The following is a 16,244-nucleotide window of genomic DNA, read 5'->3' on the forward strand; positions in this document are numbered from 1 at the left end:
TCTCAATTTGCAAAACGCCACAAGCGCTAGGAAACATTTAGGTTTTCCAGTTTTTTAACGGCCTTCAACAACCTTGTATCCCACCGTATACGCATGCATACCGAGCAGTATTGTGAAACTAATGACAGCTCCCAGATCCCAATAACATCTCTACACTGTTAGCGTCGTGTTTTGCTTCATCTCACCGGACGACAAAATATTATAGAAGTAATTAATTCAGATTACGGGTAAATTTTCGAAGTCTCTATTACCGAAGAAATTATAATCTGAAGGTTTATATGGAGTACTTTTGAAAAAAGAATACATTTTCAGGGTCATCTTTCATAGCAAACCACTTAAATGGCCAATAAGAAAGGTCTTCTTGCACTTTATAGGTCATCCTATGAATGTTCTCCCATGTTTCATTTTAAAATGTCTTTTTTAGAAAAAATCTAAAATTAGAACACGCTTTTTTCAACCCTTCTTTCAATAGAAGACCACTTAACGAAATTCGCTGTAAATCTGGAGATTGTGTTCCCGGTGTACGGAAAAGTTTTTTTTTTGCAAAGAACTTTCCATGTAGGCCCAAGTGGAATAGATCCCATTTTACCTCCCCATATTCCGTATATAGATGATTTTAAAAACATTTTGCGAGGGAATTTTCGCTAAGTATTTGGATACCGTAATGGGTTCCACATTCTGTTGCAAATACTTGTCTATCTAAGACCAAATTTTCCTATAGCTCCTACATAAGGGTACCCCATCGATATTCCGAATTTGGATGATTTTTGGCACACTATTAAAGGGAATTTTCCCAAAGCTGGTATTTGGCGTTTGCAGAGGATCCCACCTTCTGTGGCAGATAATTACCTTTACAGGCCCACGCGTATAGCCTCCATATTACGGTAACCCCACGATATTTGGCATTTTGATGACTTTTGGTACATTTTCACCGGAATTGTTTAATTTACTATTTGGAGTTCGTTCGTATTCCAGTGCAAGTTTTCGTATAGACTCCATAAAAGGTTGCATCCCAATATTCGGGATTTGAAAGATTTTTTGCCCAAAATTCAATAGAATCGTTCGATTTTTGGTATTTGGAGCTGTCAATAGATACCACCTTCTCTGGCAAATGAAAGTCTATACAAGGGCCAAGGGGAAAGTCTATACGTTGGTTTTCTCCAAGATATTTAGTGCCTCATCGAAACAACGTTTTTAGACACCAGGTCTCTATGAATCAAATCCGTTTCAGGATATTTGGAGTCGGTCTATCGATTTCCGTCCGTCCGTCCGTCCGTCTGGCTTGCTGGTGCGCACGATAAATCTCGAAGGGAGTATCGGATTTGATCCAAACTTGGTACATCGTAATGTTATTATCTAACTTAGAGTTCGAAGATGGGCATCGGTCCATTCCTTCTGATACCTCTCACACAAGTCAACATTTTCAAAGAAAATATTTTACTAAATTTATTTTAAAATAATTTCAATATTTGAATCTGAAAGTTTCAACTAAGTCATTCTACTACACATATCTTTTCTGGCGCATTACTCTCCTTGCAGGTGAATGAACTAATAAAATTTTACCATACACCACGCAACGACCATGTTGTTAACTTTACATCTAGGAAATGCAAAAACAACCCCCAAAATGTAGGGTTTTACACAAATAACCATGAACTACTCTCACTCAATACGGTCTGAGGGTAACAATACGTATAAATAACTGTCCAAAATGGTTAGTTTGATTCGGAAATAGAACACAGTATGACATAAATTTAAGGGTTCAGATCAACGAATAAAATACCAATTGGAAAATGATAACATCGAACATGAGGGATGGGGAGGGGATGTTACTCTGACACTTGGAAGCCAACATGGCTAGGTGTTTAAAACATGTGGGTGTTTTTTTTTTCCTGCTTCTTCTTCGAATTATTATTTTGTGCGTTGAGTATTGAAAATAATAAATAAATATTACGCCATACTTCTTTCTTGGTGCTGCTAAATGGCAAAAATGGCAATAAACAAACAGAAAAATACCAACTTTTTTTTTGAATAAAAAAATTCTTGGCTTATAAGTCACAAAAAGATATTCAGCGCACACAAAGAACTAACAACGCAATCTGTCCTAATAAAATAAAAAAATCATATACAATATAACATATGAGTATATATGCTTGGCCATATGTAAATCAACATATGTATGCGCAGATATTGGCCGGTATGGAAACAAATTTACATAAAACTCGTAAAACCAGTTCAACGACAAATTGAATTTAGCACTGGCGGCAGAGAAGCAAGAATTGTGGCAAAGAGAACAACAGAAGAAACAAAAAAATAAAGAAAAAACAACTTAAGAAATAAACATTAAAAAATATACGTTAAAAAGTAAATTTTTCGTTTTGTGTTTGGGAAGAACGCGGAACAATAACAACAACGACAACTCAACATTTATGTCGTGCCTTAGCTGGCTGACTGAGTGACTCGTCGTCGTTTGGTTAAATACCCAACCGCCACGGTGCGATTGTTGTTTGGCGGGGTATTGACCACGTTTTCCATGTTGCCATGAAGAATCAAGCAAGCCAGTAGTAACCAACAAACGACAACACTAGCTTTTTTCTTTGGTCAAGAGACACAACAGACTCTTGGCTTGGCGTCTATCTCGTTTGCATTTTGTGTGTGTGTGCGAGTGTGTGTGTATGTCTTTCACAGACAACAAAACTTGAAGATGTTCTCAAATGAAAATTTGTAAATTTTTTCCTTTGCAAATAAATTTGTTACATTGATCAGGTTTTTTATACCCTCCATCATAGTATGGAGGGTATATTAAGTTTGTCATTCCGTTTGCAACACCTCGAAATATAGAAATTTAGACCCCACGAAGTATATATATTCTTGATCAGCATAAAATTCTATGTCGATTTAGCGATGTCCGTCCGTCTGTCCGCCCGCCGTCTGTGGAAATAAGTCTAGCTTCCGAACGAAATGAAGTAGGTTGATAAAATTTTACTCACATGTATATCATGTCTGCAGGATTTTTGGTATTGAAAATGGGCTATTTAGGCCCACGTTTTGGTATAGCCCCTATATGATGGTACCTCCCTTCGGATTTTTCATGATTTTAGCGACATTATTCACCGGAAATGTTTCAAATTTGATATTTTAAGTTCATCATGGATAATACAGCCTATGACAGAAAATTGTTTGTGCAGGTCCACGTCTTCGTATAGCCTCCATATAACGGTACCTCCCTATATTCGGTATTTTTACAATTTTAGTGACATTATTTTTCGATTTTTTTTTTCAAATTTGATATTTGAAGTTCTTAATGGATACTGCAGCCTATGACAGAAAATTGTCTGTGCAAATCTACGTTTTCGTATTACCCCCATACAATGGCACCTCCTGATATTCGGTTTTTTGATAAATTTAGCGACATTATTCACCCGAATTGTTTCAAATTTCGTTCGTTCGTTCGTAATGGATACTGCAGCCTAAGGTGAAAAATGTCTGCGCAGGTCCACGTTTTGGTATAGCCCCCATATAATGGTATATCCCTATATTCGGTATTTTGGTGATTTTAGCAACATTATCCACCGGAATTGTTTCAAATTTGGTATTTGAAGTTCGGAATGCACACTACAGCCTATGACAGAAAATTGACTGTGCAGGTCCACGTTTTGGTATAGCCCCCATATAATGGTACCTTCCTATATTTCGTTTTTTGATAATTTTAGCGACTTTATTCGCCGGAATTGTTTCAAATTTGGTATTTGAAGTTCGTTATGGATACTACAGCCTAAGACAGAAAATTGTCTGTGCAGGTTCACGTCTTCGTATAGCCCCCATATAACGGTACCTTCCTATATTCGCCTTTTTGGTGATTTTAGCGACATTATTCAACGCAATTGTTTCAAATTTGGTATTTGAAGTTTGTAATGGATACTGCAGCCTATGACAGAAAATTGTCTGTGCAGGTCCACGTCTTCGTATAGCCCCCGTATAATGGTACCTCCCGATATTTGGTATTTTGACGATTTTAGCGACATTATTCACCGGATTTTTTTCCAATTTGGTATTTGAAGTTCATAATGGATACTACAGCCTAGGACAGAAAATGGTCTGTGCATGTCCACGTCTTCGTATAGCCCCCATATAACCGTACCTCCCGATATTTGGTATTTTGGTGATTTAGGGGACATTATTTACCGAAAATGTTTCAAATTTTATATTTGAAGTTAGTAATGGATACTACAGTCTAAGACAGAAAACAGGTCCACGTCTTTGTATAGCCCTCATATAACGATACCTCCCGATATTCGGTATTTTGATGATTTTTGCGGCATTTTTCACTTGATTTGTTTTCCAATTTGGTATTTGAAGTTCGTAATGGATACTACAGGCAATGACAGAAAATTGTCTGTGCAGGTCCACGTCTTCGTATAGCTCCCATATAACGGCACCTCCCGATATTCGGTATTTTGGTGATTTTAGCGACACTATTCGCCGGAATTGTTTCAAGTTTCGCATTTGAATATTGTAATGGCTTATGACAAAAGTTGCCTATGCAGGCCCACGTCGTTGTATAGTCTCTAATATAACGGCTACATTTAGTATTTTTAAAATTTTATCAGCATTTTTAAGGGATTTCATTTTTTTTTGAAAATTTACAAATTTGTTCCAAATGGTGGAGGATATTCAAAGTTCGGCCCTGTCGAAATTATTTTTTTTTTTGGTTTTGATACTTCTGCTTCTTCTTTCGTATGCCAGTCAGTTTATAATTGTTTATAACAGTTAATCATACTAAATTGTAATGTTAATGTTCACGGACATACAAATAACTTTTATTTCTTTTCTTGGCTTTTAAGCCATTCTACTGTTTTATTCAATCTCAAATCATTTCAAATGAATAAAAACAGTGTTCTGACAATTTGCATACGCAGAGATCTCTGGATTAGATATTTTTAAATTGTGTGCATAAACTGGGATTCTATTTTTTTCTAATCTGTCGAAATTAATTGTTCTTTATTTCGACTTGTGTTTTACTCTTTTTTACGATGGGTAGTGAATGAAGTGTTTAGCTTGTTTTTTGTGGCCATAAAAATTTAAATTAAATGGATTTGATATAAAGGTAAATTGAATTGTTTGTATTCAAAAAATATGAGTTTTGCTAATTGTGTTTAGATTTATGGCAGAAAAACTAGAGTGCATTAGAATGTATGGTTGGAAGTTCCAATGCATTGAAGTTGCGTGTTTGGTGGGAAAAAGGTGAAGCAAAAGAGGAAGAGAATTCTTCAACTCTGTGCAACCTGTTGTTCCTTCAATTCCTCCAAAACGTTGAATATTAAAGGAAACACCGGCTCCCCTCCCCCTCTATATTTTCGGGATTGTATGGAATTCATCAACTCTATTCGCTTTGGAATTATCAAGTCAGTTTAAGAATGTACGGATTTTATTTTTTCGAAGATAAATTTTACCCTATCCGCACTTAGTTCGTTTAGAAATTATAAAGTCTGTCCCGGGCTGGAGGGATGTAGCCAGCGTTTCCCATCCAATTTCTTATATTTAAAAGCAGTAATAACTTGATATTGTTACGAAATTAGGGTTCATTCTAACCGCTTAAATCTAGAAGCTGGTTAATTTCTCTGTGAGATTTTTATGATTCCAACAATACTTTATTGAATAATTCACACAGGACTTTTCTTTACACAGATTCCACTTAACATTCTCTAAGCTTCATTTTAACTTATTCGCGGTTTTAGACCTGTGACCTGTTTTACAATTATTTGTCTGGATTTGGATTCTCACTCGTATTAATGAGTCCTTAACTTTACACTGAAGTTTCGAGAATCTCAAAGCAGGTTTTAGAAAATCCTTTATTGGAATGACAACCACGCCCAATCATCAAACCACATAAACGAATGCATGTAAACAACAAATGGAACGGTGATTATAAATACGAGTGAGTGGGAGAAAAAATAAGAAAACTAAATAGAGATATTTTTGGGAAAGAAAGTGCAATAATAACAATTGGAAGATGAGGATGGGATATGTATTTTGGTACCCCAACCCCAGAAGGGGTTGGCAGATGTATATCATCTTCACAACAGATCTTGTGTTAGCAAAAATATTTGGATGTGTGAAATTTGAAGAGAATTGGATGCTTATTTCGCTTTCTTTGAGCGTTTTGTTTTTCAAATTCTTGAACCCTATGTGGGGGAGTTACTAGAAGAAATGGTGCGATCTCTACCATCTTTATAACAGATCTTGCGTTCATGGAAATATTGAGATGTATCAAACCAGAATGGAATCGGACGTAATTTTTGTGTTTTACGAGCTTCATGGATACTCAATGTTTTGACCCTTTGTGGGGGAGGCGCTTGAAGTAGTGGACCGATATATCCCATCTTCACACCAGACCCTGGATCAACAAAAATAATGTGATCTGTGTAATTTGAAGAAAACCGAATGCTTATTTTGGGTTTTATGACCGTTTTGGTTATTCAAAATGTTGACCCTTTGTGGGTAAGGTACCAGAAGGAATGGTCCAATCTTTACCATCTTTATAACAGATCTTGAGTTATTGGAAACATTTAGATATATCAAGTCTGAATGGAATCGGATGTTAATTTCGTGTTTTATGAGCTTCATGAATATTCAAAAGTTTGACTCTTTGTGGGGGAGGTACCAGAAGGGGTGGACCGATATATTCCATTTTAACACCAAACCTTGGATTAATAAAAATATTGGGATGTGTGAAATTTGAAGATAATCGGACTCTAACATCCCATTTTATAAGAGTTATAATTATTCCAAATTTTGACGCTTTGTGGGGGAGGTACTTGATGAAGTGGACCAATATTGTCCATTTTCGCACCTGACCTAGCACTGATAAAAATACTACGATTTGCAAAGTTGGAACAAAATCGGATTATCCTTTCTTTTTCTGTTCAAAAAATGTATTTTTTGAAAATTTCGACCTTTTGTGGGAGAGGTACCAGAAGGAGTGGACCGATATATTCCATTTTAACACCAAACCTTGGATTAATAAAAATATTGGGATGTGTGAAATTTGAAGATAATCGGACTCTAACATCGCATTTTATAAGAGTTATAATTATTCCAAATTTTGACGCTTTGTGGGGGAGGTACTTGATGAAGTGGACCAATATTGTCCATTTTCGCAGCTGACCTAGCACTGATGAAAATACTACGATTTGCAAAGTTGGAACAAAATCGGATTATCCTTTCTTTTTCTGTTCAAAAAATGTATTTTTTGAAAATTTCGACTTTTTGTGGGGGAGGTACCTGAAGGAGTGAACCGATATATTCCATCTTAACACCACACCTTGAGTTAATATAAATATTGTGATGTGTGTAATTTGAAGACAATCGGACTCTTACAGCACATTTTATAAAAGTTATAATTATTCCAAATTTTGACCCTTTCTGGGGGAGGTACCAGAAGGAGTGGACCGATATTGTCCATTTTTGCACTGACGCAAATATTACGATTTGCAAAGTTGGAACAAAATCGGATTATCCTTTCTCTTTCTGTGCATTAAATTATTTTCTATGAAAATCTTGACATTTTGTGGGGGAGGTACCAGAAGGAGTGGACTGATATTGCCGATCTCCGAACTCGATCTAAGTTTGATAATAATATTACGACGTACCAAGTTTGGATCAAATCGCATACCCCCATCGAGAGTTATCGTGTGTATCAGCCAGACATGTGGATGGATGGACATAGCTACATCGACTCCAAATGTCCTGAAACGGATTTGGTCCAAAGAAAAACCGTTATTTCGGTGAGGCACGTTTTGGCCGAGGGTATATATACCCTCTGTAGCCATATGGCTGAGGATATAAAACCCGTTATTTTCAAAAACTTGTTGTCGGGGATATGTCCTTCCATCATGGACTCTCTGCTAAATGTTATAAAAATTCCCATAAAATATGATTGTAAATATTATTTTATTGGTTATTTATTGAACAAAACATAACAAGTTGTATTCATACAATAAGAATTTTATCTATTTTGCTATTGTTTTTTTTTTCTTATCACGCATTCGAGTAATCGTTTGTGAAAATCCCCTCCTCACACCAACACCATGATGAGGATGATGATGTAGGCACAGAGGCACAGTGTATATGCATGTCTCAACAATAAAAAAAACAAAAGCCAAATTTGCGTGACGAATATAAGCAGGTTCCGTTCTTTTGCTTGTTCACGGTTAAGGTTTTGTGCATAATTTTACAAAAACAATAAGAAAAAAAAAAACACTAACAACGCTAAAATCAAAATTGTCGGTCGGTCGGCGGATAGTTAGAAACTAGATAAGAGGGTCAATTATGACGTCGCTTTTGACTGACTAGCTCTGTTTAACTGTTTGACTATCCGCCTAGTTTGTTTTCGTCTCTCTGGCTCATTAATAACAATTCAAAAAAAAAAAAAAATGATGAATTAAAAATATGACAAGAGATGGATTTCAAGACACGGGGATTAGTCGACACAAACATGTTGATGATGATGATGAGTTATGACAAAATTCAGTCAGACGGAGATGGCAAACTTTCTTCTAGACTTTTGTAAACAAATTTCACTTTAATATGAAATTATTTGTTTGTTGGATTATGGCCATAATCATTTGTGAAAAAAAAAAAAAAAACAAAAAAAGACTCTCTTTTCCTAACGTTTGGCGTTAAGTAGTAAAATTTTTAATAAGCTGTTAAATCGCATGCCATGGAAAAGTGAATTTCTTTGCCATGGATAATTACATTGGCAACTACAAAGGCCTACTAGCATTCGGTGGCAGCCTCTGGAAATCTCTTATCCCAAATGAATGAATTGAGATGATGTTCTTCAAATTGTGAGTTTTGTAAACAAAAGATCTACTGCGCATGGGCATAGTCTTTCAACGCAATGTTAAGAGGGCTGTGGTTATGATGCTCAATTATCCCATATTGCCCGAGGAAAAGGTCTGGCTTAGTTCCGATTGGTATTTCAAACTACTAAACGGAAATAAATGTACACAAATGTAGCGACTATAGAAATGAAGAGAAAAATAGATATTCTTAGCTGTCAATGTTATTTCTTCTTTACCCCCAATAACCACAAACAAATTGACACACAACATGTGTGCCTGTCTGCCAGCCAGCCAAACGTCAAACATTGTTTTTACAGCCTCGTCATCATCAGCTCTTCAAATTGTAAGCATTGAAATTTCTTTTTGTTGTTTTTGTGTTTTTTCCCTATTATTGACGTTCCGTATGGACTTCCTCACGACCTTTCCAATTGCATTTCGAATATATTGAAAGAGATTGGATGGGAGAGAGAGAGAGAGATGGGGCCTCGCTCTGTATTTTTACACCTACAATTAATTGAACTTGAGATTATTTTTGAACAGTGTGCGAAGAAATAAAAACAAAACAAAATTAGAAAGAGCTAGGAGAAAATCACTACTTACAGATTAAAAAATTACACAGACAACAAAGAAAAAAGGAAAAAAGTGGTTAAGTTTGGTCGGGCCGAACATTGAATATCCTCCATCATTTGGAACGAATTAGGAAATTTTCAAAAATAACAATACTATCTTAAAAATACCAAATATTGCCGTTATATTGAGGTCTATACGAAGACGTGGACCTGCATAGACAAATTTTGTCATAAGCTATTACAATATTCAAACACAAAACTTGAAAAAAACTCTGTTGAATAATGTAGCTAAAATCATCAAAATACCAAATATATAGGGAGGTATCGTTATATCGGCGATATACGAAGACCTGGACCTGCATAGGCTGTAGTACCTATTAGAAACGTCAAATAAAAATTTCAAACAATTGCGATGAATGTTGTACCCAAAATCGTCAAAATACCAAATATAGGGAGATACTGATATATGGGGCCTATGCGAAAACCTGGACCTGCATATACAATTTTCTGTCATAGACTGTGGTTCCAATTACGAACTCTATAGTTATTCAGGGCCTCATTAAATAAAATACCTTCTCAAAAATTCTCAAAATCGTCAAAATACCAAATATAGGGAGATACTGATATATGGGGCCTATGCGAAAACCTGGACCTGCATATACAATTTTCTGTCATAGACTGTGGTTCCAATTACGAACTCTATAGTTATTCAGGGCCTCATTAAATAAAATACCTTCTCAACGTCTTATATTGTTCTTTGAATATGAGGCCTTCTAAAAGACTACTATGCATTTCATCTGAAGGACGACTCCAAATGAAGATCATCGATGAAAGACTCAATTTATAGGAGAGACCTACTAGACATAGAAGGCCTTCAAAAGGCTTACTATATTCAGACGACATTTAAATGTATTCTTTACTTAAAATACCTTTCAATTACCTTTTATAAATTGAAGGTCATCAGATGGCTTCCCAAAATGAAAGTTCTTTTGAAGGTCTTCTATAGAAGCTACTACATCTCTTGACTTTCTATAAGTAGAATGCCCTGGAAAATTATCTTATAAATAGAAGGTCTTCTGTAGTTATGAGTTGGTCTTTAGGACTTTTTGAATTAAGGACATTCTATGTACTTTTGAGGATCTTGAAAAAATCTCTGGACTGTATATAGAAAGCTCTGAAAGAGGCCTTCAGTTATAGAAGACTTTCCAATGATGAATATAGCAAAAGTCGAATTCGGTGGTTAAATTATTTCCTCGTGTCTTCAAAGCATTGAATTTCTCACATGTCCTTCAGAAAGAAGAAATATATAGAATGATATATAAGGGACCGAAAACAAAATGTTTTCTACTGTTGAAAGGTCTCTCAGTGCCTGCAATGAATTGAAGACCTTCCATATCCTTCTGAAGGAATATCTTCTCGGGTACCAAATAGATGCGAACCATTCTGAGGTTCTTCTATAATAATGACCTCCTAAGGCTAGACGATCTTTTGATGGTCTTCTGGTTGTAGGCAACCTTTCAAAGAATTATCCCTCTCGAAATGGCTTTCATCTGCTTTATTCTCAATGAATCGAAGGGCTTCGATTTCCTCCAGAAGATTATATTCTCGGAAATTCTATGGATGGGAATCTTTCTAATAGACGATCTTAGAATAGACGATCTCTTGATGGCCTCTGAAAATCTTTCAAAGGACTTTCGGTGATAGGTGATGTAGCAAAAACCTTTGGCATATATAAAATCTTGTCATGAACTTTATGAGGTATAAGACCTCCGGTCTTCTCCAATGCCCTATAGACAAAAGACCTAATTAAAGACTTTTAAGCATATAAAACCTTCCTAAAGACACACTCAAGACTGAAGAAGATTGTCTACCGGCATTCTGCAGACAAAAGACTTTCTGAAGTTCTGAAAAAAATTAACTTTAACATATCGAAGATCTTCAATAGATCTCTAATAGATCGAACACCTTTCACCCAGCAAACATAGAAGAAAATTTTGCATTATTTTAACAATGGATTGTTGCGTGAAAAAAGTATATGTATATTTATATAGTATATAGTGGCCAGAAACACTTAAAGTCGAAAAATAAGTTCTTATATATTTAGATACCATAGTCGACAAATAAATTTCATTGAATTGCAGTGGCCAAAAAATTGTTAAAATAATGTTTGGTAAACCAATTTTGCTGGGCAATAACGTTCTGTGTATGGAAGGCCTTAAATAGGTCTTCTATAAACCGAGAATGCCCGCCTAGTTAAAAAATAAAATTTTCCCCATTTGAACCCACAGTCAACAATATGGCCTCCCAACAAATGTATGCATTCATGCACGTATGTGTGTATGTTTCCCGTCAATTATCAACAGAAAGTGCAACAACGAACATACTCCTCCTTTCTTCCTCCATGTAAACTCCCCACCACATTTTCCATCAACATCCAATCACTTGAAAACTTCATAGATAAACAGTGGCAAATAGTCATTAGCTGCAGCGTTTGTTAGTAGTTCATTTGTTTCGCTATTAGTACGTCGCCGTTGACGCGCTCACTACTTTGTCGTTGGGGCATGTAATGTAAACTATATAGGCTCTGGTTATTGTTCCGACGACTAATTCAAACAATAGATACAGGCACAAATGCACAATGCAAAATTAAAATCATGGATATTTCATTCCATTATCATGGCAAGAATATCGCCGGCTTGCTTTACAGCTACAGGTTTGAGGGAGATCTCTGCCTCCAACTGTTGTATTTTGTTTACACCTATTGGAGGTTTAAATTTTCTTTTTTTTTTTCAAAAATGTTACAAAGATATTTTTTATATATATATAATATATTTATAATTTATAAAATTGCAATGGAAGAAAGTTGAGGGCAGTTTGAAATTTGCATTAAAAAAATATTTAAATTTTCCTAACTTAATTTTAATTAAAGATGGACATTTTGTTTAAGCTTTAGTATTTAAAATGTAACCAATTTTATTTTTATTTTTTACACATTTTTGTTTTTCTTTATTTACCCAATATCTACAACGGGGTCAACTATCTCTGCTAGAAATACTTGACAAAAAAAAAACATTTATTTAGTTCAATGTATAAAAATACTATGCTTCGCCCAAGCCATTCAACCTTGACTATAAAACAATCAAGACAAGCCATTTCTTTGCCTCAAGATAATCGCAAAAGTTGTCTTCAAACCAAAGGAGAACCGCTTTTGAGAAACCACCAATGTTTACACAGTGTTTGCGCATCGACACTGAATTCTTAATAAATTCTATAAACCGTTAAATTCCGCTTCGCCTTCAGGAAAACTTCAATACCATTCCGAAAACTGGACCTAAATCTAAAATATTTAATTCCAGCCTTATCGCCTGGCAAATACGACTTGAACCTAAACTCGAACGAACCCGATATATTGCTATCAATTTTTTTTCTTTTTGCCAAACGACCACTGCCTCTAGACGGATTCCACTCTATGGAGGACCTTTAGAAAGTTTTGTCTACAGATGAAACCTATTAAAGGACTATTATATATTTTCACAAAAATCAATGGACCATATTTTGATCAAATAAGGCATATACAAGTCGCCATTTATTAGGATTTATAGAAGGTCACCTTTTCGTAAAAGGACCCATAGATGGTCTTCTGTTCGTTGAGGACAGAAGACCATCTATTCTGCCCATCGCAGAATTTTTTAAGGATTTCTGTCTTTTTCCAAGCCCTTCAATCCATGGAAAATATTTAAAAAGAATAATCTTGGTAGAAGGTCTTCAGGAGTTTTTTTTTTTCTAAAGAAAACCTTTAAAATATCTTCTGAATTAGAAGTAATCTTCTGCCCATAGCAGAATTTTTTAAGGATTTCTGTCTTTTCCAAGCGTTAAGACATTTTGTCAATAGAAGGTATTTAAAAGTAAAAGTGGAAGCTCTCCAATCCATGGAATATATTTAAAAAGAATTCTCTTGGTAGAAGGTCTTCATGAGTTATTTTTTTTTTCTAAAGGAAACCTTTAAAATATCTTCTGAATTAGAAGTAATCTTCTGCCCATCGCAGAATTTTTTAAGGATTTCTGTCTTTTTCCAAGCGTTAAGACATTTTTGTCAATAGAAAGTATTTAAAAGTAAAACTGGAAGCTCTTCTATCCATGGAAAATATTTAAAAAAACATTCTCTTCGTAAAAGGTCTTCAGGAGTTATTTTGTTTTCTAAATGAAACCTTTAAAATGTCTTCTGAATTAGAAGTCGGCAGCTACAAAGAACACCTTTAGAAAACCTTCTGTTTCAGAAAAAAACGCCTAGAAGGTATTATGCCTATATACGGTATTTTGTCCAGGGAAAACCTCCGGCAGCTATTCAGTTAATCGAAGACTTTTCAAAGTATTTTTTCACATACAAGGCCCTCAGAAGGATTTCTATTCATAAAAGACCTTTAGAACGTCTTCCACATAAGACAATTTTTCCTTAGAAGACCGGTAAAAGTCCTGCTGACCTTTAGATGAAGATCTTCTATCTATAGAATGTCGCCTGCACATAAAAGACACTTAAAATACGTCCAGTCCAAGTACCCCTAAAAAATCGCTTAGAGACCTTTCAAAGACCGCTTTCAAGAAGTCTTCTATTCCATAACCTAAGCTCCGAAATGTTCGCTTGAAGGCCTTTAGAATGTTTATTCACCGAAGACCTTAGAATGTCTTCCCCAGAAGACCCTATAGAGAGATCGGTAAAAATCCTCCTCCAATCCATAGAATGTCGCCTGTCTATAAAATATATTGGAAATATGTTCTGTCGAAAACTCCTTAATGGTGCCTTAGAGACCTTTCAAAAGTCTCCTAAAGAGAAGCGGTAGAATTGTCGACAAATTTGGCATTAGTAGGCAGGAAATTAGAAAATTTTATTTTATCCCATAACCTGTGCTCCGAAATGTTCGCTTGAAGGCTTTCAGAAGGTTTATTCACTGAAGACCTTCAGAAGTTCTTCCACAGAAGACCCTTTGTCTTTAGGAGACCGGTTAAAATTCTGTCCTCATAGAAAAACTTTAGATCTACATTCATCCAGAAAATTCCGCCTGTCCATAACAGATGTTGAAAAGATGTTCTCTCCGAAAATTCATATGAAGTCCCTTAGAGACCTTTAAAAGGCCTTCAAAAGTGTAGTAATAGAATGGACCACAAAAATGAGATCAGGTCATAAGAAAATTGTTAATTCCCGATTCAGGGCACCGAAAAGCTCACTTTAATTTGACTGGACAGCGAAATTCGCTCTAATTTTGGCGGGAGCACTCACTCAAATAAGCTTTAGCCTAGCTGGATTGAGAGTAAAATTCGCTCCCAATTCTACTCTCACCTAGCGTTCTCATATAAAACATAAAATTTGAGAGGTACCGAAAAGGTGGACCTGCTATACGAAGACGTGGATCTGCAAATGAAATTTTTAGACATAGGCTGTAGTACCGTTTACAAATTTAGAATACGGAATTTGAAACAATTTGGGTGATTGATGTCGCTAAAATCATAAAAATACCGAATATCGGGAGGTACCGTTATATGGAGGCTGTACGAAAACGAGTACCGACATGGCCCACTTACGAAACTTCTGTGTGCAAAATTTTAGCCTTTTGTTTCGATTAGTTCGAAAGATAGCGTGATTGGTACAACAGACAGACATACGGACAGACAGACACATAGAGACACGGACAACTATAAATCGTCTCAGAATTTTATGCTGATTCAGAATATATACACTTTGTAGGGTCTATCATGAATATTTCGAGGAGTTATAAACGGAATGACCAAGCTATTATACCCTCCATAATTTTCATAGAACTAGAATTGAGCCCCAGTAGTGCTAAAAGTTCCAGATGAATGCATTTAAAAATGTTGCTGGTACGGTGTAGGCAAATTATGCTCGACTGTAACTACTTTCTTTCCCTTTTTGAATTCGAGACCCAACACTGTGCAGCACTTGCAACCGCAACTGCAATTACCCCCTTCTTCTTCACCTTCTCTTTTCCCAGCATTTCTGCACTGCTGTTTGGACAGAGTTTTTCAAATGATGCATTTAAAACAAACATTGTTTTTCATCACTTTTGAATATCATCATTTAAATCTTTGAAGAGATGATGAGAAGCAACAAAAAAAAATTCCATTAGTTTTTTTTGCTGTTGTTGTTTTAATAAGCTACATTCTTAACTTGGTGTTGTTGTGCTATGTAATACAACAAAACCAACAAGCGCAAAGGCAACAAAGAAAAGTATGTCAGTTATAATTAAAACAAAAACATGGTTTCAGGCCAAAAGAAAAACAACAACAGCAAAAGCAAAACATCTAGATCTAACCACCACCACCTGCAAACGTTCTGGCTGGCCCATATGCCCGTCTCGACGTCAGAGAGCGAGTCGAGCGTATAAATGTTTTAGCAATGTTTTTTTCTTTCTTTCTTTTTGGGGGGTTTTTGTTTTTTAATTTCTTTATTCGTTTTTTTTGCGTTTTGCTCCCACTTTACCTGAGTGAGAGTATCTTTTGCATGAAAAACAAAACACAACAAGAAAAACCATCAACCTGGTTTACAACGTATCAAATGAAAACAAACACACACACTCATTTGCACCTACCCCACCGTTTGTCTCTCAGAGTAGCCATTTCACTTGGGAGGGAGAAAGAGCCAGGGTAGAAGTTTAACCAAAAGTAAAATTACTCATTTCACATTTACTTACTAGAGACTCTTTTGTTAAAGAGATGGCTGGTGGGGAGAGAGACTTTCTCACACAAAGCCAACAAATTACTGTATTTTTATAACAAAATAGCTTTTTCTACGAAAAAAAATAAAATAAAAACAACA

At 35.6% G+C, this 16,244-nt stretch overlaps 1 protein-coding gene across 8 annotated transcripts in view; it reads left to right on the forward strand.

The window, feature by feature from the left end:
* The window catches only part of LOC101898157 (formin-binding protein 1-like), a 222,696-nt gene that overhangs the window by 2,728 nt on the left and 203,724 nt on the right, over positions 1-16,244 (forward strand). The gene's annotated exons all lie outside the window — the stretch shown is intronic.

This window comes from Musca domestica, unplaced genomic scaffold, assembly GCF_030504385.1.
Source record: "Musca domestica strain aabys unplaced genomic scaffold, Musca_domestica.polishedcontigs.V.1.1 220, whole genome shotgun sequence".
Taxonomy (NCBI): Eukaryota; Metazoa; Arthropoda; class Insecta; order Diptera; family Muscidae; genus Musca; species Musca domestica.